At 51.7% G+C, this 24,055-nt stretch overlaps 1 protein-coding gene across 4 annotated transcripts in view; it reads right to left on the minus strand.

Moving 5' to 3' along the window:
* Positions 1 to 24,055, minus strand: part of LOC138520683 (large proline-rich protein BAG6-like) — a 1,763,116-nt gene that overhangs the window by 1,334,955 nt on the left and 404,106 nt on the right. The window lies entirely within an intron of this gene.

Genomic DNA, 24,055 nt, shown 5'->3' on the forward strand with positions numbered 1-24,055 from the left:
AGGTGGCAAAGGCTCAACATTAAGCATTACATCACACTCAACATTAAGCATCTTACCTCCTCAACAGGCTCACCTCAGGCGAACAGGTTGCGCAGCACTGCTTGGCCGACCCTGGACTCCTCCCTGGAATCCCGATCGACGCAGTAGAATTTCGTGAAGGTGTGCGTCGACCTCCACGTAGCAGCCCTGCATATGTCCAGCAGGGGCACACCAGAAAGGAACGCCGTGGTAGCTGCGATCGCTCTGGTGGAATGGGCTCTCGGACGGCCAGGCAGCGGTCGGTTTGCCAACCGATGACAGTACATGATACAGCCGGAGAGCCATCTGGAAATGGAAGCCTTCGAGAGAGCCTTCCCCTGATTGACAGGTCCAAAGTTCACAAAGAGTTGTGACGTCTTCCGAAAACACTTCGTGCGGTCCACGTAGAACTTCAGCGCTCTAGCCACATCCAGCGAGTGCAAAGTTCTCTCAGCCGGCGACGAAGGCGACGGGAAGAATACAGGCAACACCAAGGGTTCGTTGAGGTGGAAGTCCGACGGTACCTTGGGCATGAAGGAGGGGTGCGTCCTGAGCACTACCCTCGTGTTGTGAAAAATCAAGTACGGGGCCTTGCAGGAAAGGGCCTGGATCTCTCCCACCCGTCGTGCGGAGGTGATGGCCACAAGAAACGCTGTTTTCCACGACAGAAACTTCAACGGGGCCGAGTGCAGAGGCTCGAACGGAGGTCCCATGAGCTTGGTCAGCACCACGTTCAGCTCCCACGCCGGGGCCGGAGCCTTCACCGGCGGGAACGATCTGAACAGTCCCTTCATGAACTCTTTCACCAGACGATGAGACCACAAGGACGTCCGCCCCGTGGTTCTGGTGTATCGGGAGATCGCAGCAAGATGAATCTTGATGGACGCGTGTGCCAGTCCAGCTTTGGCCAGCGTCAGCAGGTACGGCAGTACTTGGGGAGCCGTAATCCGTAGAGGGTTAATCTTCTGTGCGTGGCACCAGACAGAGAACCTCTTCCATTTGTGTCCGTAGCATTTAAGAGTCGAGGACGCCCTGGCCTTTGCAAGAACCTCTCTGCAGTCGGCCGGTATGTCGTATCCTCCAAACTCTAGCGCTGCAGGAGCCAGGCCTGCAAGTTCAGCGATTTCGGGTCGTGGTGGAGGATGGCGCCTCCTTCCCTGGAGAGCAGATCCGCGTCCACCGGCAGCTTGATTGGCGGGGACGCTGACAAGTCCAGAAGGTCCGGGAACCATATCTGCCTCGGCCACGCAGGTGCGACGAGGATCATCCTGCACCGTGACCTCTTGAGCTGGTTGACGAGCCAGATTAGCAGTGGCAAAGGAGGGAACGCGTAGAGGAACAGGCCCTCCCAGGGGAACGAGAAAGCATCGCCCATGCTCCTCGCCTGGGGAAACCTGCTGGCGAACCTCCGGCACTTGGAGTTCGTCGCCGTCGCGAACAGGTCGATCTGGGGTGTGCCCCACCGTCGGAAGAGGCGATCCACTAGATCCTACCGTAGTTCCCACTCGTGGCACGAGCGCAGCTCCCTGCTGAGTGAGTCGGCGATGGTGTTCTTTATCCCTGCCAGATGAAACGGCACCAGAAACATCCCTTGGGCGACTGTCCAATGCCACAGGTCCTGCGCCTCCTTGGACAGTGCTGGGGACCTGGTTCCGCCCTGTTTCCTAATGTAAAACATGGTGGTGGTGTTGTCGGTGAAGATCCTCACCACCTTGCCCTTGAGGGACGGAAGGAAGGACCTGAGGGCCCAAAACACTGCACGGAGCTCCAGGACGTTGATATGTAAGGATTTCTCCGTCGGGATCCAAAGGCCTCTTGCGTGCAGATTTTCGGTGTGCGCTCCCCACCCTTCCAGGGAGGCATCCGTGGTCACAGTCTCCTGGTGGGCTGGGGTCTGGAAGTCCATGCCCGCCGTCAGATGTGCGTGTGATGCCGGAAATGCATCTGAGGGACAGGGCCTCTGAATCCTTGTCCTTTTTCTGTTTTTACCGTGTGTTCTGTCATGTTTTCTGCCCAGGAGTCCATGAGGGACTCCTGGCAGTGCAGCTCTCTTTTGGTTTGGTGAACAGACCCATGGGATACCCTTATGGCACCCATGGGTAGGGGTACAACCCTGTGCCCCTAGTGTATGTTTTTGGGCACCTGTGGGTGGCCCACAGAGCAGGGTATGGGCTGGTGGCAGCTCCATGCTGAATTTGACAGGTGCTCTGGGTGTCCTCCATTTTGGGATACCCAGGCCCTGCCATTGGAATCAGTTGATTCCTGATAGGAAACAAGATGGCCCCTGTGGCCTCTTGCTTTCTATTGCCTGTTATCTTGTTTTTCCCAAAGTCCTGGGAAGCCCTGACTCTGTCCCTTCCCCCTGACTGGCTGTTGGGTGGAAGTTCCATATATGGTGTTGTTGTAAAGGCCCAGCTAGACTGACTGGAGCCTTCCCAGTGACTGTATGTTATGGGTACCTCCTGTGGGTGGGACCTGGGTGAATGGAGTGTGTGACCAATATACACTCCTTGTTGTGGTTGTCTGGTTTCTGGCATGAGAGACAAAGACTGAGACAGCCCTGCCCGAAACTGGCCTGAATGCAGTGTGTAGTGTTGAATGGCTGGGTACTTGTCCCAATCCACATTCCTTGTTGTGAGTGTCTGAAAGGGAGGAGTGTGGCCTGAATGCACTGTGTGCCTGATTGGCTGACTGACTGCATGAATGCCCTTCTGTGTGATTGGCTGCTGTGTGTGTGCCAGCAGTGTGGATGAGAGACAGAATAGTATATCTGGGGACCTCTCACCACTGGAAATTGTTCAGAAGCATTCAGAAGCTGAGTCTCCACTCAAGAGTAACTGAATTTGCTGATCCTCGACGTCCAGCTGGAAGAAGAAGACTTGCTGTGGCATTTGCTTCGACGGAACTGAAGGTTGTCGAAATCGTCGAGGACTGACCCGAGAGAGGACCTGGTAAGGCGCCCTCTTCCCGTGCTCCGAGGGACCATCGAGCACCGCTGAATCTTCGCCGAAGCGCCCTGGAAGTCAGACCCTCGAAAGGCTGCCGACCCGAGACGGGACCGCCGAGGAGATCGAAGTGAAGCACCCGGACATCGACGCTGTCGAAGTCCATTGCCGTCGACCAGGGTTCGCAGGTCTGTGTAACCGCTGGAGGCCCGTCGAAGTTGTGTTGCCCAGCCGTGGGAACCACTTGACGCCGTGCCGCCGACGACCGGAGCCGTCCGCTCCTTGCCTAAGAACGTTTCAATCGAAGGACTCCCTCGACCGCATCGTCGACCGCTTATCCTGCCGGAGAAAGTCGAGGACGACCAACGCGCCGAGGAGAAACCTGCCGGTGGGTTTCCCGCCACCCAACGACCTCAAAGACTCGAGCGACTCGACGCCCTTGCTGGGCTCCCGTCTCTACAATCTTTGCGGTCCAGAACTATTGTCATCGAGGTGCCCCGCACACCTCCGCCGTGCAGGACGCCGACGCCCCGACGCCGACGAGCACCGCTCGGACGAAGCTGCCGCCTCTTCGACATCGTTCTACCTCGTTCGTCGACGGACGTTCGACGCCCCGTGCCTCCCGCTTGAAAGGGAAGGCATTCAAGAAGGGCCGTCGATTCCCCGTCGCCGAACCCCGAGGTCTTCGACGTTTCTCGACGCCTCTCGACGATCCGTGACTCCTGCTTAAAAGGGGGTCATTCAAGAAGGATCTGTCGACGCCTCTTCGAAGAACTCGACTCCACCAGGTACATTGGGGGGGTAAAAAACATTGTAGGAGAGAATAAGACTGTTGAACAATATATGGACTGGGCTTGTGTCATATCCCTTTATTTTACAGGTTGCCCAGGTGGGGGGATCTCCACACAGAACTGTGTCCAGTGGTAGGGGCCAGTATTCTGCCTATTGTTTCAACCCTCTGTTATCTCTCCTCTCTCTATTGCTGGTTCCCTTCTTATTGATCCGCGTGCCATTGCTACAGTATTGTGAATGCACTGTTATGAGGTCTAATATTAGTGGTACCACTTTAGAATTGTAGATATTTATCATTATTGGTTTTCCTGAGCACAAAGTGCGTTGTTGTGATAAGTGTACATAACCCTTGAATATTAATTATATAAAGACTGTGTTTTCAGTAATACAGTGTGTGGACATTCCTTTGTGGGGGCTTGGGGATACACTGTACTTAAGAACCAGCCTGCATCACCTCCTGAGAAGCTAGGCCTTGATTGCTCGTCCATCGCTACCGTAATCGAGAATCTTGGCTGGGGTCTTCTGTGCCTCTCCTCTACCATATAGAGAGCGGAAGTACAGACCCCCCCACCGGTCTTGACAAGCTGGTGGCAGCGGTGGGATGCTTATGGTTTTAAGACTCAGTGTATAACCGTGCCACTTACAAAATATCCGCACTTTATTAGATTAAGGTTTGGGTGTGTACCAAATAACTGCATTACAGGCAATGGAGCCCATTGCAAATGGTAAATTGACTCGGATGAGCTTAGAGGCTCTCCAGAGTGCTTGTGAAGCCAGGGAGTTGGACTTTGTGGATAAGTCTAGGGCTGAGCTGATAGCTGCCCTGGTGGACTACCAGACTGATGGTGAAACCCTTGATGAAGGGGGGGATGCAACCAGTGAGGACTCTGCCCCTGGGGTTGTCGCTGAATCTGTTTCTGGGAATGCCACCATTCCTGCTGCCTCTGTTCCAAACCCCAGCAATTCCATGGAACTTGAGTTATTAAGGATGAAATTGGCCTTTGAATATCGCAAGTTGGAAATAGAAGCTGAGCTTAAGAAAGAGGAGCTGGCACAGCAAGTGGAACTCAAGAATAGGGATCTTGCGCTCAAAGACAAGGACACTGAATGTCAGAGAATCCAGCTAGAGAGAGCTAGAGTGGAGACTTCAGCTAGACCAATTGAGAGTGGCAGGTCCCCAGCCACCAAGTTTATGAAAGATTTGGTTGGTGTGTTTGTGGAGGGTTCAGATATCCTCCAATGGATTGAAGCGTTTGAAATGGCTTGTGCAATTCATGATGTAGATAAAAGAGATTGGGCTAAGTGTTTGTTAAGCAGAGTGCCTCAAACTGGATATGACTGTATTCTGAAGCTGAGTGTGGAAGAAAGGGGTCAGTATGAGTGTATGAAGTCTGCTTTGATTGCCAAGTTTGGCAAGACACCTGCCCAATACCTTAAAAGGTTCAGGGAATTTAAGAAAAGAGAGAATGTGTCTTGGGTTGACTGGGTGAGTACTGCGCACATGAACATGATGGGGTGGATTGATGGATACAAGGTGAAAACTTTTGTTGAGTTGTCCCACCTCTTGTTTTTTGAGCATTTTTCTGAAGCCTGTTCACCAGAGCTGCGTCAGTATGTGGCTGACCAGAACATTTTGGACCCCTTTAAGCTGGCTAGGTTGGCTGACAAGTGGGTCTCCCACCGGGTGTCCCCTAAGGACTCCAGTGGGAAGGACAAGGACAAAGAAAAGGGGGCCTCTCAGAAAGCTGAGGAGTCCCAAAAGCAGTCACAGTCGGGTAAACCAAAACCTTCCTCTCCTAAGACCCAAAAATCTAGTGGGGATAAGTCCTCTGTGGGTGGGAATAAGAGTAGTGGTCCACCTGCTGCAAAGCAGGCTCCCAGTGGTTCCAGTACCGTACCCCGCACTCCTGGCACTTGTTGGGATTGTGGGGCTCTGGATCACAAAAGGGGTGACCCCAAGTGTAAAGGTAAGGCACTTGGAGTACAGGCTGTCAGCCTGACCTACCCTTACCCCGTGTCTGAGGTGGAGGCCACTGTCCTCCCCTCCTCTACAGGAATCACATTTGGTGCTCCAGTAGAGATTTCCTTAGTGTCCCTTGGGGCCTGGGACCAGTACGCAGAAGTACTGGCGACTATCCCACAGAACACCCGTAGATTTTTGAGAAGTGTCCTCTTGAATGGCCAGCCTTCTACTGGTTTGAGAGACACTGGGGCAAGCATGACAGTGGTGGACAGGACCCTGCTCAAGCCAGAGGACTATGAAGGTGCTCCTCTGCAAACCACCAGGTTAGCTGGTGGGCCTCCCAAATTATCGCCTGTAGCCCTAGTCACACTCATGATTGGAGACAAGACAGCAAAGCTTCCTGTCCTGGTTCAGGACAATGTCCCTGCTAACATTCTGTTAGGAAATGATCTAGTAGAGTTGGGGTTGATCTCGGATGGTCTTCCCATGACTGCTGCTGCAGTCACTAGGTCACAGGTGACACCGGGTCTGGCTGTGAGTCAGGTATCCGAGCCAAAGGCGAGGCCTAAGGCAAGAAGAAGGAAGACCAAGAAGGCCACCTCTGTGGAGGGAACACCTTCTCTTCCTGCTGTTCCGACAGCACCCAATGGGATCCATGCTCCGGACGGGCTGGGTCCAGCGGAAAACCCAAACTCAACTCCTGTGGGAGAAGAGACAGAAGACTCTCCTGTGGGAGAGGTTCTCAACCCGGAGGATCATCCCGACCTTCAATGCTTGTTAGCTGAAGGGGGACCCTCCCGGGCAGACTTCTGTAAGGGACAGAGAGAGTGCCACTCTCTCGAGGGCCTGAGGAAACAGGCCCTGTCCCAGGCACAAGGTGAAGTGCCTAGGACATTCAAGATTTATTGGGAGGGTGAGCTCCTTGTTAGTGAGCCCACCAAGCCCGAACCTGGTGCCCGCAAGAGGTTGGTGGTACCCCAGGTTTACAGGCCCTTCCTACTGCAGTTGGCGCATGAGGTGCCCTTGGCTGGTCATCTTGGGACCAAGAAGACTAAGCAGAGGCTCTCTGCCCATTTCTACTGGCCACGGATGGGAGTAGAGGTGGAGTCCCACTGCAGGACCTGCCCAACTTGTCAGTTGTCTGGCAAGACTGGAGGCAGGGTCATTGCCCCACTGCAGCCATTACCAGTGGTTGGCACACCATTTGAGAGGGTGGGCATCGACATCGTCGGTCCCCTTGACCCTCCCACTTCAGGTGGACATCGGTTCATCCTGGTCTTGGTAGATCATGCCACCAGGTACCCTGAGGCAATACCCCTTCGGACTGTTACTGCCAAGGTGGTTGCCAGGGCTCTCCTGGGCATTTTCACCCGTGTTGGATTCCCCAAGGAGGTTGTCTCTGACCGAGGATCCAACTTCATGTCTAGTTACATGAAAACCATGTGGAAAGAGTGCGGGGTAACCTACAAGTTCTCCACCTCTTACCACCCCCAGACCAATGGTCTGGTTGAGAGATTTAACAAAACTCTCAAGGGCATGCTAGGTGCTTTGGAAGAGCCCCTAAGGAGGAAATGGGATCTCCTCCTGCCATGCCTGCTGTTTGCTTACAGAGAGGTACCTCAAGAGGGTGTTGGTTTCAGCCCCTTTGAGTTACTCTTTGGACATCCCGTGAGGGGGCCCCTCGCCTTGATCCGAGAAGGCTTGGAAGCCACCCCTCCAGGTCCCGCCAAGCAAGTGGGGGACTATGTGTTAGGCCTCAGGCGGAGGATGACACAAATGATGGGTCAGGCAACAGCAAATCTCAAGGCCAGCCAGGAATTGAATAAGTACTGGCATGACCTGAAAGCTTCGCAAGTGGATTGGACTCCGGGACAGGAAATCCTTGTGATGGAGCCTACCAAGCCTAGAGCTTTGGCAGACAAGTGGACTGGACCCTTCAGGATCATCTCCAAGATGGGCGAAGTCAATTATCTGGTGGACATGGGAGCCTCTGGGGTAGCCCCCCAGGTATTCCATGTCAACAGGCTCAAGCCTTTCCACAGGCGAGCAGAGGTCTCATGTCTCTTGCTAGCTTCAGGGCAAGAAGAGGATGAGAGTGAGCCCCTTCCTGATTTGCTGCATAGCAACCCTCAGGATGGCTCAGTGGAGGGAGTACAACTCTCTCCCGATTTGACAACAGAGCAGCAGAGGGCCTGCCGGGCTTTGCTCCAGCAGTATGCCCCTCTGTTTTCACTGACACCGGGCCTTACACCGTGGTGTAAGCACGAAATTGACACTGGTGACAGTGTGCCTGTCAAAAGCAGGAGCTATCGTATGTCAGATACCGTCAAAAACCACATCCAGGCTGAGGTCGCCAAGATGTTGGATCTGGGTGTTATTGAACCCTCCACCAGTCCCTGGTCCAGTCCAGTGGTCCTTGTCCCCAAGGCAAGTTCCCCGGCGGGTACCAAGGATTGGAGGTTCTGTGTGGACTACCGAGGAGTCAATGCCGTCACCAAAACTGACGCGCACCCATTGCCCAGGGCTGATGAGCTCGTGGACACTATAGGTGCTGCCAAATTTGTGAGCACCTTTGACCTTACCTCAGGCTATTGGCAAATAGCTCTGACGGACCATGCCAAGGAAAAGACGGCATTCTCCACACCTGAGGGACTCTACCAGTTTAGGGTCATGCCCTTTGGGTTGAAGAATGCCCCTGCCACCTTCCAGAGATTGGTCAACCATGCGCTCAGTGGGCTGGAAGCCTTTTGTGTGGCTTACTTAGACGACATTGCCGTCTACAGTTCCACCTGGGAAGAGCATTTGACACATCTGGATAAGGTGTTGCAGGCCTTGAAAAGGGCTAACCTCACTATCAAGGCCACCAAGTGCCAGATAGCTCAGGGGAAAGTTACCTATCTTGGTCATGAGGTAGGAGGGGGTCAAATCCAACCTCTCTCCAGTAAAGTACAGGACGTACAGAACTGGGAGACTCCCACTACTCAAACCCAGGTGAGAGCCTTTTTGGGCCTCACTGGGTACTATCGCAATTTCATGGCAGACTATGGAACCATAGCTGCACCCCTGACAGCTCTAACTTCACCCAAACAGCCTAGGAAGGTTAATTGGACTGAAGACTGTCAGAGGGCCTTTGATGGCTTGAAAGAAAGTCTGTGTAGGGCACCTGTGTTGAGTGCGCCTGACTACAGCCGACCCTTTATCGTCCAGACGGATGCCTGCGACACCGGAATTGGAGCTGTCTTGTCCCAGTTAGATGACAAAGGGAGAGAACATCCTATCATATTCATCAGTAGACAACTCAAGGGTAGAGAACTTAGGTGGGCTACTGTTGAAAAGGAATGTTTTAGTATAGTTTGGAGCCTTAGGCGTTTTAGGCCCTACCTTACGGGGTCCACCTTCAAGGTCCAAACAGATCATAAGCCCCTGAAGTGGCTTATGCAGATGAAGGGTGAGAATCCGAAATTGCTCAGGTGGTCGATTAGCCTACAAGGGCTAGACTTCACCATAGAGCACAGACCAGGGAAGAGTCACGATAATGCAGATGGCCTTTCCAGAAGGTATGTTGACCGTCTGGATGAGGGTGTCTATCCCGTGGGAGATTAGGCACCCTCCACCTCAGTCTGGGGGGGGCGACTGTGATGCCGGAAATGCATCTGAGGGACAGGGCCTCTGAATCCTTGTCCTTTTTCTGTTTTTACCGTGTGTTCTGTCATGTTTTCTGCCCAGGAGTCCATGAGGGACTCCTGGCAGTGCAGCTCTCTTTTGGTTTGGTGAACAGACCCATGGGATACCCTTATGGCACCCATGGGTAGGGGTACAACCCTGTGCCCCTAGTGTATGTTTTTGGGCACCTGTGGGTGGCCCACAGAGCAGGGTATGGGCTGGTGGCAGCTCCATGCTGAATTTGACAGGTGCTCTGGGTGTCCTCCATTTTGGGATACCCAGGCCCTGCCATTGGAATCAGTTGATTCCTGATAGGAAACAAGATGGCCCCTGTGGCCTCTTGCTTTCTATTGCCTGTTATCTTGTTTTTCCCAAAGTCCTGGGAAGCCCTGACTCTGTCCCTTCCCCCTGACTGGCTGTTGGGTGGAAGTTCCATATATGGTGTTGTTGTAAAGGCCCAGCTAGACTGACTGGAGCCTTCCCAGTGACTGTATGTTATGGGTACCTCCTGTGGGTGGGACCTGGGTGAATGGAGTGTGTGACCAATATACACTCCTTGTTGTGGTTGTCTGGTTTCTGGCATGAGAGACAAAGACTGAGACAGCCCTGCCCGAAACTGGCCTGAATGCAGTGTGTAGTGTTGAATGGCTGGGTACTTGTCCCAATCCACATTCCTTGTTGTGAGTGTCTGAAAGGGAGGAGTGTGGCCTGAATGCACTGTGTGCCTGATTGGCTGACTGACTGCATGAATGCCCTTCTGTGTGATTGGCTGCTGTGTGTGTGCCAGCAGTGTGGATGAGAGACAGAATAGTATATCTGGGGACCTCTCACCACTGGAAATTGTTCAGAAGCATTCAGAAGCTGAGTCTCCACTCAAGAGTAACTGAATTTGCTGATCCTCGACGTCCAGCTGGAAGAAGAAGACTTGCTGTGGCATTTGCTTCGACGGAACTGAAGGTTGTCGAAATCGTCGAGGACTGACCCGAGAGAGGACCTGGTAAGGCGCCCTCTTCCCGTGCTCCGAGGGACCATCGAGCACCGCTGAATCTTCGCCGAAGCGCCCTGGAAGTCAGACCCTCGAAAGGCTGCCGACCCGAGACGGGACCGCCGAGGAGATCGAAGTGAAGCACCCGGACATCGACGCTGTCGAAGTCCATTGCCGTCGACCAGGGTTCGCAGGTCTGTGTAACCGCTGGAGGCCCGTCGAAGTTGTGTTGCCCAGCCGTGGGAACCACTTGACGCCGTGCCGCCGACGACCGGAGCCGTCCGCTCCTTGCCTAAGAACGTTTCAATCGAAGGACTCCCTCGACCGCATCGTCGACCGCTTATCCTGCCGGAGAAAGTCGAGGACGACCAACGCGCCGAGGAGAAACCTGCCGGTGGGTTTCCCGCCACCCAACGACCTCAAAGACTCGAGCGACTCGACGCCCTTGCTGGGCTCCCGTCTCTACAATCTTTGCGGTCCAGAACTATTGTCATCGAGGTGCCCCGCACACCTCCGCCGTGCAGGACGCCGACGCCCCGACGCCGACGAGCACCGCTCGGACGAAGCTGCCGCCTCTTCGACATCGTTCTACCTCGTTCGTCGACGGACGTTCGACGCCCCGTGCCTCCCGCTTGAAAGGGAAGGCATTCAAGAAGGGCCGTCGATTCCCCGTCGCCGAACCCCGAGGTCTTCGACGTTTCTCGACGCCTCTCGACGATCCGTGACTCCTGCTTAAAAGGGGGTCATTCAAGAAGGATCTGTCGACGCCTCTTCGAAGAACTCGACTCCACCAGGTACATTGGGGGGGTAAAAAACATTGTAGGAGAGAATAAGACTGTTGAACAATATATGGACTGGGCTTGTGTCATATCCCTTTATTTTACAGGTTGCCCAGGTGGGGGGATCTCCACACAGAACTGTGTCCAGTGGTAGGGGCCAGTATTCTGCCTATTGTTTCAACCCTCTGTTATCTCTCCTCTCTCTATTGCTGGTTCCCTTCTTATTGATCCGCGTGCCATTGCTACAGTATTGTGAATGCACTGTTATGAGGTCTAATATTAGTGGTACCACTTTAGAATTGTAGATATTTATCATTATTGGTTTTCCTGAGCACAAAGTGCGTTGTTGTGATAAGTGTACATAACCCTTGAATATTAATTATATAAAGACTGTGTTTTCAGTAATACAGTGTGTGGACATTCCTTTGTGGGGGCTTGGGGATACACTGTACTTAAGAACCAGCCTGCATCACCTCCTGAGAAGCTAGGCCTTGATTGCTCGTCCATCGCTACCGTAATCGAGAATCTTGGCTGGGGTCTTCTGTGCCTCTCCTCTACCATATAGAGAGCGGAAGTACAGACCCCCCCACCGGTCTTGACAGTGCGCGGGTGCCCCACCACCGGATCGCTCGTCGGAAACTCTCGTCGAGTGTGATCCTTTCCTCGAAGCTGCCCGTCGTTTGGATCCAGCGCGCGTCCAGGAACTCCTGCAACGGGCGCATCCGGAGCCTGCACATGGGAATGAGGTAGATGCAGGAAGACATCATTCCGAGGAGGGACTTGATGGACCTCACCTTGGCCGCGTCGGCCACCAACATCCGCTGCACCTTGCCCAGGATGGTCCTGGTCCTCTCCTCCGACGGGGAGGCCAGAAGGGACACTGTGTTGAGCCTCGCTCCCAGAAACAGAGCGTCTTGCGCGGGTACCAGGTGGGATTTGGCGTAGTTCACGGAGAATCCCAGGTCCGTGAGAAGTTGGACGGTCCTTGCCGTGTGAACCACGGCGAGCTCCCTTGTCTTGGCTCGGATGAGCCAGTCGTCCAGGTAGGGGTAGACGTGGATCCCTTCGCGGTGCAGCTGCGCCGCCACCGGTGCGAGGCACTTGGTGAACACCCTGGGTGCCGACCGTAGTCCGAAGGGGAGGGCTTTGAACTGGTAATGACGCCCTTGGACCACAAACCTGAGGAATTTTCGGTGCCCCTTCAGGATGGGGATATGGAAGTAGGCATCCTCCAAATCCAACGACGACAGGAAGTCTCCTTCCTCCAGCTGACCCAGGACGTGCTGGAGGGTGACCATCCGGAACTTTTGCGCCTTGATGAACTTGTTCAGACGTCGCAGGTCCAGGATGGGGCGCCATCCCCCCGTCTTCTTCCTCACGAGGAAGTATCTCGAGTAAACTCCGGAGCCCCGAAGCCTCTTTGGGACGAGTTCGATGGCGCCCTTCCTGAGCATCGCCTTTACCTCCAGGAGAAGTTGAGGGACGTGAAGTTCTTTCCTGGCCACTGGGGGGACGCGCGGACACTTTCTTTGAAACTCGAGCGCGGGGTCCGCCAGACTTGCCTCGTCCTCTGTAGGCCTCCTGAGAAGACCAGAGCGGGCCGCTTGACGGTAGGAGGAGAAACCGCCGCCGGAACCTTTGGAGGCGCCCTTGCCTCCGCTGCTCCGAAAGGGCGTCCGTCGTTGTTGCAGAACTCCAAGGGCCCGGGCCGTCTCGGTGTCCGCTTTAATGGCCTGAAGGGAATCGTCCACTGTCTTCCCAAACAGGTTGTTCCCATCGAAGGGCATGTCCAGGACTCTGGTCTGAACGTCTTGACGGAAGTCCGTAGCCTTGAGCCATCCACGCCGCCTAAGGCAAACGCCGTTGCCCAACTGGCAGAATCCAGTGTCGGCGATGTCCGTCGCAACGGTAATGGCGTGGTCCGAAGCCACCTCACCTTCCTGCAGGATCTCCAGGGCCTCTGCCCTCTTGTCGTCTGGTAGGAAGTCCAGCAGGGGAGCCAGTTTGCACCAGAGCTCCCTGTCGTATCGGGCCACGATAGCCAAGGCGTTGGCAGCTTTAATCGTCGTCGCTGCAGACGAGATGACTCTGCGTCCCATAGCGTCCAATTTCTTTCCCTCGCCGTCCGGTGGGGAAGTCGAAGTGGAGGCCGCACCCCCCCCCCGCTTTTTTCCTGGCCGCCGCGGAGACGATGGAGTCCGGGGTAGGCTGCGCCCGGAGGCACAGGGGGGCCGTGTCCGGGACCCGGTACTTTTTCTCGTACCGGTCTCTTCTAGCTGGCGTAGTGGAAGGGTTCTTGAGGAGGGTGAGGCCCTCATCCCAAATGTCGTCCAATAGAGGCACCGCGAGGACCGTCTTCCTCTTGGCCTCGCGCCGCTGATAAAGGAAACCTTCCTTCTTCTTCTCCTCAGGGCAGAGTTGGAAAAGCTCGGATGCCCTGGCGATCATGGAGTGGAACGATCCAATCTCGTCGGGCGGAGAAGCCCTGGTGGGAGGCGACGACGGTACATCCTCGTCGTATACCTCGTCGTCCGTACCCGTCGCTGCCGTGTCAGTCCCCGTATCATCCCCTCGGGTGGACGGAGAGGAGGGCTGGAAGGGGCGCGACGGCTGAAAAGGAGGAGGAGGGTGGATCCTTCTTTTCTTGGTAGGGGGAACCCCAGGAGGTCCCGGTTCTGGGTCCCCCGACGGGAGAGGTTCCGTCGGCAACGGTAGTCTCGTCCTTATCTCTGAGCATAAGGACTGTATAGCCAACAAAATGGCCGCCGAGCTGTCTCGCGGCGCTGGCAGAGGGGAATCCGACAGGGCGATCAGGGGCCCCGTCGGTACCCTCGACGATGTCGTCGTCACCTGCGTCGGGATCCATCCCGACGGGCCGGTCTTCTTCCACGCCGAGGCCGTGGCTTAATACTTCGACCACCTCCTCCTCCGAGGTTGAGGCCGAATCTACGACGACGCCCTGCCCCCCCTTTCTCTTCCCCACGGGGGATTTCACGGGGGTCCTATCGATGGGCACAAAAGAGGACTCCCTCCGAGGTGGCAGGGAGACTCTGAGCCCCGAGGTCGCCACCACTGGCGTAGCCTCCACAGGCTGAGCCAGGGCCGCCGCGACAGACTCGATAGAGGGCTTGGCCGGATGGATTAAGGCCTTCACCACCTTAGGTGCGCTCACCGCCTTATCCTTGAGGGGGGGACAGTGCCTCGCTCCCCCTCCGCCTTCGAGCTCGACCGGGGCCTCTCCAGGAGCCTCGCCGGGTGCTCGGCCTTCCTCTTACCCAACCCAGAGCGTTGGCTCGTGGTTGATGGTGCCGGGGAGGGTGCGCCCAGCCTGGCGCCCGTAGAGCCCGACCGTTCGGCGCTCCCGGTGCCAGCGGACTCGCGGTGCTCGGCCTTATGTTGGACCCCCGTCGCCGGGGCGTCCTCAAAGGTCTTAGAAGACCGCTCGGATTTCTTCCTCTTCTTCTCGCCGGACGGGCTCTTCCCTTCCAGCCAGTTGGCGAGACGTTGATGGCGGTCCTTCATGGTCCGCTCCGACATGTTGCCGCAAAACGCACAGTCCTTCTCCACGTGCGTCTTGTCCTCATGTAAGCAGTAGAGACAAAAGGAGTGTTCGTCCTCCTTAAAGACGTTCTGGAGCTGGCATCCAGGGCAGATCCTGAACAGCTTTCCGGGCGTCGAGTTTCCCTTCTCCTGGGCCATGTCCGGGCCTGAGAAACTTCTGGAGTCCTCCAAAAGCGTAGCTCGACGAAATCTTCACCCTTGAGGGGCGCAGACGAATCCGACACGGGTCCCCGTAGATCGGATGGAGAGTCGGTGGAGCTTGAGGCTCTTTTGACCGAAAAAAACGAAGTTTTTGAGAAAAAACGTGAAAAAATAGCACTAACGCTCAAGAGCAATAGCACGAGGATCCCAACACATGAACGTGCGGTAAAAATCTGAAGATGGCTGCCAGAGGCGGTGCTTAGGTAGAGGGCAGTTATTGGCTGTGGTCAGTATGACGCAGAGACCAGTGATTGGTTATTACTACGAAAGACAGATCAGAAACGAAACTGATACTGGTTTTTTCTTTACCGAGGATTCCCAGCCTGACGACGGGGAATATTCATGAGCATGTGAATCCATGCCAGACCCCATGCTGGAGAAATAAGATAGCCTACCTTATCTTTATCGGTAGGGAAGAAGCGAGGTTTAAATGTAAATTGGACGGTACAATTGTCAAGGAATTCTTTTAGTCTGTAGGGATCACCGTCGTACATAATGGAATGTAAGGACGACGGGGGAGAGTCTGAAAAAGCTCTAGCTACGTGATGTCGTAGTTGAGCATTATCCTGTTTCAAGGACTGTACCTCTAATGACACGGCCTGCATGGCCGTCATTAGCTGCTGCATTTGCTGTTCCATTTGGAATCACGATTGCCAATATTCTTTCGGGCGTCGCTTACTGTTATTACTATTAGGAAACTGTATAAATCTGAGCAAGCTGTTGTAGAATTAAATCAGGTAATAGCTCACAAACAGCTCACCTTGGCAATCGATGACTCCAACTGGGAGGGTTGAAGCAGCTGTGAAGATTTCCCAGTGACAGCCCTGGCCACTCAGCCCAGGGTAATGTAACCCAGGAGAGCGGGCAGGACTCCCAGGGAAACCCTCAATGGGAAGAAAACCCTGGACGAAATCTCAGCTCGTGTAGATCAGGTTTTATGATGGAAGGTTGGACGTCTCTGACAGGAACCCCCCGGGAATCACACAAGACACCGTGTCTGCAAGAATGAGAAGTGAAGAAATAGGGAGCAGGTTAGAGGAGGGTGCATAGAAGGGAAAGGAAAGAAATATCAATGGGAACACTCTCGCCCAAAAAGGACTGGGGGAAAATTCGGATCTGGAACCTGGCTGAAAAGGACAGCTCCGGGCGAGTCGGGAGAGTCTGGAAGGATAACAGAAGATGAGGACCTGGTAGAATATTCAAGGGAATCCTAGAGAAAGGGAACTTACTCAGATGGAGATCTGCCCGGAATGGGAGACAAATAAGATGGATTCGCGAAGCCAGTGGAGAAGGAAACCAGCAAAGGCTGAGAGGAGGATCTGACAAGAGAAAGTAACACAGGGTAAGTAGGAGCCGCAATCAACAGAGAGAAATGAGAGCATGAAGAGAAAGGTTTCAGAAGCGAACTCACGGAGCGTCAAAGGCAGAAGCGACGCGAAGCACTGGTCACTTCGTTTCCGGATAAAGGATCACGTGATCGGTCGTCCGCACGTCAAGGGAGCGTGCAACCACTAGACCGCTGCCAGCAGGTCGGGAAAATTCACCAGCTTCCATCTTAGAAATGTTAGGAATCAGGACACCGCACAAGCGGGTCCGTGCCCATAAAGACCACTTGCCGCGATGTGTAACAGTATTTGTATGCGAGATGCGCTTAGATGGATTACCGATGCCGCCATTTCCCCAATAGAAGCGCATGATACATTTAGTCAATATACACCAGAAATGCAGAGAAATATGTTACAGGTTATGGTTAAGTATTTACAGGATGAATGCATTAAGAAGAAGGTTTGGTGTCCTGCTGATTTGATGACGATTTATAAAAGAGCATTTTCGCCTGACACCAGAACGGCTGCTTTTTCTCTTGATTTGGCTTTGTTGCTTAATAGACATACAGATGTAGAATCTCCTACTTTGCAATTACCTATGACGGTGGTGCCTCCCACATTTGTCCCGAAAGTAGAGGTTGCTGCTGATGGAGTGATTCCAGCGCAAAAGATAGACGCCTATTATATCGCACAGTTTGTACATGTTCCCTTTTCTAGGCAAGAAGTGACCACTATAAAGCAGACGGTCCCTGACATTAGGAAAAATCCTGCAGGTTTCTATAAGGAAATTGAATCCATTTTAAATTCATCTGTTTTTACACTGAGTGACATTGATTTATTGTTCCCTGTGATTGTTCCTGCAGAGATATGGAAGCAGCTTAGAAGTATAAATGATGCGCTGATGTTAGGCGATACATGAGAAACTTTGATCAGAGTTGATAGTGAGACAAAGGCTGGGGAGAAACCTCTGCAAGTAATTTTAACTTTGCCTTCACGAATAGTAGAGAAATTGTAAACTTTAGTGCCTGAGAAGAAAATAGTTTGGGATAAATTGACTGCTTGTCTACAAGGCAAATCAGAAGGAGCAACAGATTTTTTTAACCAGTTTGAAGATGTATTTGCAGATTTTAGTGGTCAAGATCTAAGCACCGAACCCAGGAAGAGATTATGGGCCTCATTACGACCCAGGCGGTAAGTTACCGCCTGGGCCGTGACTTTACCACCATGGCGTAAACTGCGTTTACGCCATGGTGGTAGGCGGAATTACCGCCCCATTCCAACCTTGGCGGGGCGGTAAATCCCCATTTTCCCATTTTCCCTTCCCCATTCCCATTTTGCCCCATAGGGCATAATGGGAGTGGGGAAGGCGTTAATTACGCCACCGTAAATTACGGTGGCGTAATTAACTCCATGGTCCCTTAGCGCCATGGATTTTAACACCTGCTAAAAAGCTTTTAGCAGGTGTTAAAATCCATGGCGCTAAGGGACCTCGTACTCAGGCGGTAAGGGTCGGCGCTGTTTACGCCGCCGTAAAACCCTTACCGCCTGAGTTGTAATGAGGCCCTATTTGTTGATAAGTTTGTGCGAGGATTGTTACCGGAAATTCAGACATTAATAATGACATCTGAAAGTGCATGGCAACCAAAATCACTAAGTGAAGTATTACATATGGCCCAATATTATGAGAACCGAGTAAATTCAGAAAAGGATAAGGAAATAGGGAAGAAAGGAGATTTGAAAACAAGAGTGTTACTGCAGCAGGCAGCCAAAAATAATAGAGGTGGCGGGAACGCACCGTCTAGATTCCAATTTACATTATTATTGAACATGCAAGGGGGTCCAATAGGTATAAATGGATGTGCTTATTGCAGACAAGGCCATTGGCGAGCACAGTGCCCGCAATTACAGAATAGAAATGGGACTATTTCGAGAGGAACGTTTAGAGGTCGTCCAGGAATAGCGGGCCAGAATAGAAATCAGATGCAGCCACAATTTCAGGATAATCAGGTTAATCAGAATCAACAACAGAACGCCATGAATGGTGGAAATATTTTTGTTACTCCCTCCAATGCATATTACTCTGGAGACTTTAAATCTGATGATGTACTGTTCCCCTAGGACAGCCCGAAACAGGGTTTGGAACCAGTGCCTATTCCCGTTGACCAGAAAGGGCCCTACATAGAAATGAAGGTAGGGAATAGGGAACACATTTTTCTAGTGGACACAGGTGCACAGAAATGTTCGATCTACCACCAGCGGGTTCCAAATATACCACTGTCAGGGCATAGAAATGTCTCAGTAGGGTTCTCAGGTACGCCAGTAATTAGTCCAGTTTCACAACCAGTGCCAATCACACTGGATCCATTTACTGAATCTTGTCAGTTTCTTTTGACGACAAATTGCGGCGAAAATTTGTTAGGATTAAATCTATTGGAGAAATTGAATGCAGTAATTTATTTTTCTCCTGATGGAGTGTACTTGATGATTTCGCCACAACAAACTCCTGTATCACAATTTGTACCTCTGCCATTACCAACTGAATTGTGTGAAGTGCCGACTTGTATATGAGCAGTGAACGATAATGATGTAGGATGTTTGAAAGTAGACCCAGAAAAAATTATCTTGAAGGAAGGAATTACATTAGTCCGTATTCCGCAATGCAAAATTTCGAGTGAAGGTGAAAGAGCATTGAAATACATTGTGTCAGATTTAATTCCTAGAAATGTAGTTGAAGAGATTTCTGGTAGTATTTGTAACAGCCCAATTCTCCCGGTTAACAAGAAAGGTGGGAATGAAATCCCTTACCGTTTTAAAATTGATTTACGTGCCGTGAACAAAGTAGTAGATCCCCAATTCTCATTAGTCCCCGATGTGACCATGATTTTAACTATGATTCCAGCTTCTGCATCACACTTCAGCGTCATTGACTTGAAAAACGCGTTCTTTAGTATTTTCGTTCATCCGGACAGCAGATATTTGTTTGCATTTACATTAGGAGGGCGCTCATTCACATTCACATGAATTCCACAAGGTTACACTGAGAGTCCAAGTATTTACAGTAGAACATTGAAGGAACAGCTAGGTATGCTAGAATTACCGACAGGGTGCATATTATTACAGTATATTGACGATCTGCTTCTAGCAGCAGATTCGGAGATGTGCAAAGAAAGCACTGTCACACTATTGGCACATTTAGCGGCACACAGTCACAAGGCATCATTGAAGAAATTCCAGTATTGTCGAGAGAAATTGGCCTATTTGGGCTACCTCCGATCGAAGGAGGGAAGAAGATTGACACCAAAACACATAGAAAGCATCTCTGATATGCCTATTCAAAACACGCAAAAAGAAGTCAGGGCTTTAATTGGCATGGCTTCATATTGTAGGCAGTGGATTGCACATTTTTCTATGATCGTCAAACCCATAGAGGCATTGACAAGGAAGGATGTTACCTTACCTTTACCATGGAACATAGAGTGTCAAAAAGCTTTTGACCTGCTCTGAGCTTCGTTATGCTCAGCTCCGGTTTTGGGCACGCCAAATTATAAGAAGTATTTTATGTTGTTTGTACATGAAAATGATGGATGTGCTTTGGCTGTTTTGACTCAGGAACACGGGGGCAGAAATAGACCATGTGGTTATTTTTCTTACACGTTGGAGCCTGTTGCATGTGCTTTCCCACATTGCTTGCAAGCTGTTGCTGCAGCTGCTGCGTCAGTAAAACAAACAGAGGGGATGGTTTTAGGTCACTCTTTAACTGTGATGGTGCCCCATTCATTAGACGTTCTTCTAAATAGAACGCAGACACAACATTTCACATCAGCGCAACTAACGAGGTATGAAATCATCCTATTTGCACCGCATATTAAAATTAAGAGATGTTGCGCTTTAAATCCGTCTGAGTTATTGCCTCCTCTAAGTGAAAAAGGAAGTGAGAAACGATTATCACATGATTGCCTAATTATTACTGAGCAAGAGACAAAAGGAAGAATTGATCTAACCGATACACCCCTGAAAGAGCCAGATGGAGAACTGTTTTGTGACGGCTCTTGTTTTAAATTGCCAAATGGCATATCAACTGCTGCTTATGCCATTACTACACTAAAAACTATTGCAGAGAGCAAACGAATCCCATATAACTCAGCACAAGCTGCGGAAATAATAGCATTAGCCAGAGCATGCAAAATTTCCGAAAACCTTGGTGTAAACATATATACTGACAGCCAATACGCTTTTGGGGTGGTCCACAATTTCGGCCGATTATGGGCTGAAAGGGGCTTTCTGAAGTCACATGGAACTAAGATTCAACATGGCACTTTGATAGTGAGATTTTGTCAGCACTTGCGCTTCCCAAGCGGTTAGCAGTAATGAAATGCAACGCACATAAAAAGATAACGTGTAACGTAGGAAAGGGAAACGCATTTGCAGACCAAATCGCGAAACAAACTGCCACTGATTTGCACACAAAAGAACAAGTTACTTCTTACCCTGTAACGTTCTTTCAACGGGATGTTCCTCTGACGTATTCCTCATCTTAGATATCTCCTTCCAGCTCTGCTGGCCTCGGAAAAACTTTTCTCTAGAGGGCGCTGCGCGTCGACGTCCTCCGAGTCGATGTCCCTCGGCAGCCGTCGTATCGACGTCGACGTCATCCTGCCTATAAAGGCTTGTAGCCCACAATAATTCTTTCTGGACTAGACTAATCGCCCTGAACGAGCGTAAGCTGCAACAACAAGGGAAGTAGCACTGCGGGGATGGATGGGAGGGTCGATGAGGAATACGTCGGAGGAACATCCCGTCAAAGGAACGTTACAAGGTAAGAAGTAACTTGTTCTTCGAAGGGATTGTGTCCTCCGACGTATTCCTCATCTTAGATAGGCTCCCATAGCAGTATTCTATTATTGGAGGAGGGAGTACTGACTTCACGCTGTCTTCTATTGATGAATAGAATGCAGTACAGCCCTTCCAAACCTAGTCTCTTGACTGGAGGAGGAATCCAAGTTGTAAAATCGTGTAAAGGTATGGACAGACGACCATGTAGCGGCCGCACAGATGTCTTTAATCGGCACACCTCTTTTGAGGGCCGATGAAGCTGCAATACCTCTGGTCGAATGAGCCCTAAGGTTTTGAGGGGGCTCTTTCCCTGCCAGTTTATAACATTCCAGAATGGCTAGAATGATCCATCTGGAAATGGTCTGCTTAGTTATTGGTAACCCCAGCTTGTGACCTGTGTAACCTACAAACAGCTGGTCTGCCTGTCTTATCCTGGCTAGTCTACTGATGTAAAAACTTAAAGCCCTTCTTGGGTCCAGCCTTTGTAACCTCTCTTCCTCTTTCCCCGGGTGAGGAGGAGGATAGAAAGATGGTAGGGTAATCTTCTGAGTGATATGGAATTCAGAAACCACCTTTGGGAGGAAATTAGGCTTCACTTGCAGGACAACTTTGTCTTTGTGAAACATTGTGTGAGGGGGTTTACAAGAAAGAGCTTGTAATTCGCTCACCCTTCTAGCAGATGTAAGTGCTACTAATAAAACAGTTTTAAGGGTAAGGAATCTTAACGAACAAGAATGGAGTGGTTCGAAAGGTGTGCCCATCAGGAAAGTTAGGACTAAGTTTAAATCCCATAGGGGAACTTGGAATGGTCTTGGGGGATAAACATTGGTTAACCCCTTTAGAAACTGTATTACCAAGGGTAACTTGAAATAGGATGGTTCTTCCTCAGTGCGCTTAAAGATGGATAGCGCTGCGAGATAGCCCTTAATGGTGCCAACTTGAAGGCCTGAATTCGCCAAATATAGTAGGAAGGACAAAACCATTGGTGTACCACATGAAAAAGGGTTGATATTCTGTTCTCTACACCAGCTGCAAAATCTGTTCCAACGGCAGCGGTATAAAGATTTTGTTGCTGGCCTCCTTGCCGAAAGCAACACCTCCATAACATCATTAGGGAGGTCCCAATCCTTGTACCTCAGCCTTTCAGAAGCCAAGCGTGAAGGGTGAGGGTTTTGATGTCTGGATGGAGAACCTGACCTCCCTTCTGTGAGAGTAGGTTCTCTCTGAGTGGAAGTCGAACTGGAGGACAGATGGACAAGTCTAGAAGGTCCGGGTACCACGTTCTCCTGGCCGAATCTGGGGCAATTAGGATCATGGTTCTCCGGAAACTTCTCAACCTCCTGATCATTTGAGGAATGACAGGGACCGGTGGGAACGCGTACAGAAGCGGAAACTCCCAGTCCACTATGAACGCGTCTCCCAGAGCTCCTCTCGGGGCAAATTCCCTTGAGCAGAACAGATCGCATTTCCTGTTGAGGCTGGTGGCGAACAGATCCACCTGAGGGGTTCCCCAAAGGGCGAAGATCTCTTGAAGGACTTCCTGAGCTAGCTCCCACTCGTGGGAGACTGTGCTCTGCCTGCTCAGAGCGTCCGCTGTCAAGTTCTTCTCTCCGGCTAGGTGAACTGCCGATAGAGAGATTCCTTCTTGGATTGCCCAAAACCAGAGCTGCATCGCCTCTCTGCACAGGGGTAGTGATCCTACGCCTCCTCTTTATTTTGAGGTAATGCATGGCCACCATGTTGTCCGTCATTATCAGGACGTTTTTCCCTTGTACAGCTGGCAGGAACGCCTTCAGCGCAAGTCTGATGGCTCTCAGCTCTAACAGGTTGATATGTAGTCTGGACTCTGATGGAGACCAATGACCGCTGATGGTCAAGTCGTTGGCGTGGGCTCCCCACCCCGTGAGTGAGGCATCCGTGACTACTGTTATCTCCGGCCAGGGTTGCCAAAAATGTTCTCCTTTCAGAATGTTCTCCTGACAGGCCCACCACTGAAGGTCTCGAGCCACCCTGTCGGGAACCTGAAGAAGATCTCTCATTCTCCCTGAGAATTGTGACCACTGAGTCCTCAGTGCCCACTGGAGGGATCTCATTCTCAGGCGAGCCTCTGGCACTAGGAAAATGCAGGATGCCATGAGGCCTAGCAACCTCAAAAAGTCGAAGGCTGGGAGACGTTGGCCATCTTGGAACTTGTTAACCATCTGTAGAATATCTTGAGCCCTCACCTCTGGTGGCGAGGCTTTTCCCAGGGAAGTGTCCAGAATCGCTCCTATGAACTGGAGTCTCTGCGATGGTATCATTTGTGACTTCTTTAAATTGAGGGAGAAGCCCAGTCTGTGAAGGGAGTGGCACACATGATTTAGCTGGATCTGAGCTTGTTCCGAAGAAACAGCCCTGATCAACCAATCGTCCAGGTAGGGGTAGACGTGAATCCCTTCCCTCATTAGACTTGCCGCCACTACCGACATTAACTTGGTGAAGACCCTCGGGGCGGAGGTCAGCCCAAATGGCAGCACTCGAAATTGATAGTGAGAGTTGCCAATTGCGAACCTCAGGTATTTCCTGTGTTTGAGATGGATAGGCACATGGAAATAAGCGTCCTGAAGGTCCAGAGATACCAACCAGTCCTGGAACTGAAGGGCCTGGAGGATCTGAGAAAGAGTGACCATCTTGAATTTGTCTTTCCTGAGGAATTTGTTCAATTCTCTCAAGTCCAAGATGGGTCTCAGTCCTCCGTCTTTCTTTGGAATGAGAAAGTAAGGGGAGTACCAGCCCTTGTTCCTCTCCGCTACAGGTACCAGTTCTATGGCACCTTTCTCTAGCAGGTCCAAAATTTCCTGCAAGAGGAGCGGATCTGGAGCTTTCTGAGAGCTGATCCCCGGTGGATGACTCTGAGGTATGCGTATGAAAGGCAGGCAGTAACCTTGGGCAACTGTTTCCAATGCCCAAGCATCTGACGTGATAGCCTGCCATACCGCCAGATGTTGAGT

Source organism: Ambystoma mexicanum, chromosome 13 (assembly GCF_040938575.1).
Source record: "Ambystoma mexicanum isolate Mex_15411 chromosome 13, UKY_AmexF1_1, whole genome shotgun sequence".
NCBI lineage: Eukaryota > Metazoa > Chordata > Amphibia > Caudata > Ambystomatidae > Ambystoma > Ambystoma mexicanum.